At 54.2% G+C, this 4,639-nt stretch overlaps 2 non-coding genes across 2 annotated transcripts in view; both read left to right on the forward strand.

Annotated features, from left to right (window-relative positions):
• Positions 1-3,119: 3,119 nt before the first annotated feature.
• On the forward strand, positions 3,120-3,273 carry LOC122809798. The gene has a single exon (XR_006365951.1). It is a non-coding gene; the product is annotated as a 5.8S ribosomal RNA (ribosomal RNA).
• Positions 3,274-3,705: 432 nt separating this feature from the next.
• Positions 3,706-4,639, forward strand: part of LOC122809927 — a 3,726-nt gene continuing 2,792 nt past the window's right edge. Inside the window, exon 1 of the ribosomal RNA XR_006366031.1 lies at positions 3,706-4,639. This exon is cut by the window's right edge and continues 2,792 nt beyond it. This is a non-coding gene — a ribosomal RNA (28S ribosomal RNA).

The raw sequence follows: 4,639 nt of genomic DNA on the forward strand, positions 1-4,639 counted from the left end.
CTGTTCCTATATTCCTCTTGTTATCTGCTGAGTTGTTGCACATCTGTGCTCCACATGGCTAAGAACCTATCATCAACAACACGGTTTTAAAATACATTAGTCTACTGCTAACTGGCTGTACTGACTTGTCAGACCATGTACTTTCTGTACTGAACAACTACACAGCAAAAAACAAACTTTTTCTTCTGTTAATTGTTTTCCCCATGTCACAACCTCAGTCCTAGAAATCCGTTAGGCTATGCTATGCTATACTCTACCATTTTATCAAGCCCCAAGAAAAATTGAAAGCTTGCCTCTTACACTGTATCTTTCAGATACAAAATGTAGTAGGTGTAACACAGCTCCAGCTACTGAGGGTATACCTTACCATCTATATCTGGCTCCTTTTTATACCCCCCACAGACTGTCACAAGGGAATCCAAAGATTTCAAAATTAATCACAGTTATGCTGATTGAACTGTATGTAAGGCTGGATTATGCTATCACCTTCTAAATGTTTTTTTTTCAGAGACCTGGTCAAAGCCTAACCCTCCTGTCCCTTCTTTCTGTCCTTCCACAACAAATGTTTTAAAAGGAAAAGATGAGGACTGGTGAAGGAGTATTGGTATGCCTAAGAAAGGAGGATTTGGACTACAGCAATAAGATATCCGCGTCCCATGCAAGTCTCAGTGCACACGAACGCTACAGTGAAACTACGAATGGCTCATTAAATCATTCCTTTGATTGCTCCACCATTACTTGAATGACAGTGGTAAGTCTAGAGCTAATACATGCTAACAAGCGCTAACCTTCCAGGGATGCATGCATTTATCAGACCAAAACCAATCCGGGTCTCGGCCTGGCAGCTTTGGTGACTCTAGATAAACTCGGGCCGATCGCGTGCCCTCGTGGCAATGATGCAACTTTCGAATGTCTGCCCTATCAGCTTTCGATGGTACTATCTGTGCCTACCATGGTGACCACGGGTAATGGGGAATCAGGGTTCAATTCTGGAGAAGGAGCCTGAGAAATGGCTACCACATCCAAGGAAGGCAGCAGGCGTGCAAATTACTCACTCCCGACTCGAGGAGGTAGTGACGAAAAATAACAATACAGGACTCTTTCGAGTCCCTGTAATTGGAATGAGTACACTTTAAATCCTTTAACGAAGATCTATTGGAGGGCAAGTCTGGTGCCAACAGCCATGGTAATTCCAGCTCCAATAGCGTATATTAGAATTGCTGCAGTTATAAAGCTCATAGTTGGATCTTGGGATCAGGCTGGCGGTCCGCCACGAGGTGAGCTACTGCCTGTCCCAGTCCCTGTCTCTTAGCACTTCCTCTATGCTCTTAACTGAGTGTCCCGGGAGTCTGAAGCATTTACTTTGAAAAAATTAGAGTGTTCAAAGCAGGCCGGTCACCTGAATACTTCAGCTAGAAATAATGGAATAGGACTCCAGTTCTATTTTGTTGGTTTTCGGAAATGGGGCCATGATTAAGAGGGACGGCCGGGGGCATTAGTATTATGCCTCTAGAGGTGAAATTCTTGGACCGGCGCAAGACGAACAAAAGTGAAAGCATTTGCGAAGAATGTTTTCATTAATCAAGAAAGAAAGTCGGAGGTTCAAAGACGATCAGATACCGTCGTAGTTCCAACCATAAACTATGCTGACTAGCGATCTGGCAGCGTTATTCCCATGACCCGCCAGGGAGCTACTGGGAAACCAAAGTCTTTGGATTCCGGGGGGAGTATGGTTGCAAAGCTGAAACTTAAAGGAATTGATGGAAGAGTACCACCAGGAGTGGGGCTTGTGGCTTAATTTGACTCAACATGGGAAACCTCACCCAGCCCGGACACAGAAAGGATTGACAGATTGATAGCTCTTTCTAGATTCTGTGGGTGGTGGTGCATGCCGTTCTTAGTTGGTGGAGCGATTTGTCTGGTTAATTCCGATAACGAACGAGATTCCACCATGCTAACTAGTTATGCTGCCCAGTGTGGTCATGTCCAGCTTCTTAGAGGGACAAGTGGCTTTCTGCCACACGAGATTGAGCAATAACAGGTCTGTGATGCCCTTAGATGTCCGGGACTGCACAGGTGCTACACTGAATGGATCAGCATGTGTCTACCCTTGGCCAACAGGTCCAGGTAATCCACTGAACCCCATTCATGGTAGGGACTGGAGATTGCAATTATTCCCCACGAACAAGGAATTCTGAGTAAGTGCGGGTCATAAGCTTGCGTTGATTAAGTCTCTGCCCTTTGTACACCACACCGCCTGTCGCTACTACCGATTGGATGGTTTAGTGAGGTCCTCAGATCGGCCCTGCTGGAGTCGGTCATGGTCCCGGCGGTACGCCGAGAAGATGGTCAAACTTGACTATCTAGAGGAAGTAAAAGTCATAACCAGGTTTCCGTAGGTGAACCTGCAGAAGGATCATTAACGCCGAGGGTCCTGGGACAGCGCTGTCCCCAAGTATCAGGGTCGCTCATGGTCTGCAGCCCTGACCCTCCATGCCTCTCTCTCCACACCCTCTCTGCGCTCCCCGGTGGAGGCTGGCAGGACTGAGCCTGTGGCTCCTGGGGGGAGGGAGGGAGGGAGAGGGGAGGGAGCATGAGAGCAAGGGGTGGCGTCCATCCCCCCTTGCCTCCCGGCAGCGGGAGGGAGGGTGGTCTGTCTGTGCAGCGGGTGGCGCAGGTGCTCCTCCGCTGCCATGAAGGGATGGCGGCGGAGGGTGCACCCGGCCTGGCAGTGCAGTCCGCTGCATGCCCCGCAGGTGGCTGGCTCCCCAAGCAGCAGGAGAGAGGGAGAGGGTGCTGTCCCAGCAGGGGGGTGGCGGCCTCCCCTCTGGCTGCACAGGGCTGCCCTCAGGGGTGGCACACTGGAGTCCTCTACCCTCAATGTTGGTCGCGGGTACCTGCGGAGGATGCTCCGCCCCGTATGGGGCATCGGTTCAAAGACCCGGAAGGTCGGCGGTGCAGCCGCATGCCAGCCGCTGTGGGACTCCCTGCTGTCCTGATGCACAGGGCCAGCAACCCTGGCCCGGGTCCCTGCAGTGACATCTGTGAAACCTCTTGTGCTCGTCTCAAGGTGCAATGCCGCATGGGCAGCGATGCCCCCAGTGGACAAGAAGCAGTACAACTCTGAGCGCTGGATCACTTGGCTTGTGCTTTGATGAAGAATGCAGCTAGCTGCGAGAACTAATGTGAATTGCAGGACACATTGATCATCAACATTTTGAACGCACTTTGCGGCCCTGGGTTACTCCCAGGGCTACGCCTGTCTGAGGGCCGTTGTGCCTTCCATCACCCCAGGGGGCCATCTGGCACCCACGGTGGGCACGGCCGGGGAGTTGAGGGAGCCTGCCGTGAGCCCCCCACCCCCCCAGGGAGAGATGCAGATGGAGGAGATGAGTCCCCCCGCTGCCCCGAGCCAGGAAGCCCGTATGAGGACGGGAGGGAGCAGGCACTCATCTGGCCCACTCCCAGAGGCTGTCAGTGGTAGCGCCACCGGGCTGCCATCTCGGGGTGGAGCCCAACGTCCACCTGCCCGGTTCCCGCATACTGGGGCCATGTCGGTCGTTCTCCTCTGCCTCCCGGAAGTCAGGTGGTGGGGGGGCGGGTGCGCAGGGGATTCCAGGGAGCGGGGATAGGATGGCCTGCTCATCCGCCCCTGCCCCCAAGGTCCCTGCCATCCTGCCTCCCCCCACGACCCTGCTCAGAACACAACCTCAGATCAGACGTGGCGACCTGCTGAATTTAAGCAGATTTCTAAGTAGAGGAAATGAAACTAACCAGGATTCCCTCAGTACCGGTGAGTGAAGAGGGAAAAGCCCAGCTCCGAATCCCCATCCAGGTGACGGGCACAGGGAAATGTGTATGGTAGTCCATCTCCCCGGCGCCGCCCAGGGGGCCCAAGTCCTTGAGATTGAGGCTCAGCCTGTGGACGGTGTGAGGCCGGTGGCGGCCCCCGGCGCATCGGCATCAGGTCTTCCTGGAATCAGGTTATTTGTGAATGCAGCCCAAAGCGGGTGGTAAATTCCATTTAAGGCTAAACACTGGCATGAGACCGATAGCGGACAAGTACCATTAGGGAAAGTTGAAAAGAACTTTGAAGAGAGAGTTCAAGAGGGCGTGAAACCGTTCAGAGGTAAATGGGTGGGGTCCGCGTAGTCCACCTGGAGGATTCAACCTGGCAGCCATGCCGGCTGCCCAGGTGAGGCGGATCCCCCCTCCCTTTTTGCACTTCATCCGAGGTGGTGTGCCACGACTGGCTCTGGGTCAGCCGGGAAGGCCACGCGGAAGGTGGCTCCTCTCCCCGGAGGGGAGTGTTACAGCCCATGGCATCAGCCCTTGCCATGCCCCAGGGTAGTGGGAGACGACTGCCGCCGCACCCTCCCCCGCCCTCATGGTGGTGGCCAGGGCCCCCTGGCTTCCAGCGGGATTGTCAACTGGGCTGGACTGCCCTCAGAGCGGCCCCACCATGTCCCGCCGCTGGGCTGGCGGGCTCACCTTGGGTGCTCGGGGTCCGTGGCGATGTCGGTGACCCACCCATCCCATCTTGAAACACGGACCAAGGAATCTAACAGGTGCGTGAGTCTGAGGGGTGAGCAGGAGACCCCATGGTGCAATGAAAGTGAGGGCCGGTGTGCACCAGCTG

Source organism: Protopterus annectens, chromosome 8.part0 (genome assembly GCF_019279795.1).
Source record: "Protopterus annectens isolate FY-2018-M chromosome 8.part0, PAN1.0, whole genome shotgun sequence".
Taxonomy (NCBI): domain Eukaryota; kingdom Metazoa; phylum Chordata; order Ceratodontiformes; family Protopteridae; genus Protopterus; species Protopterus annectens.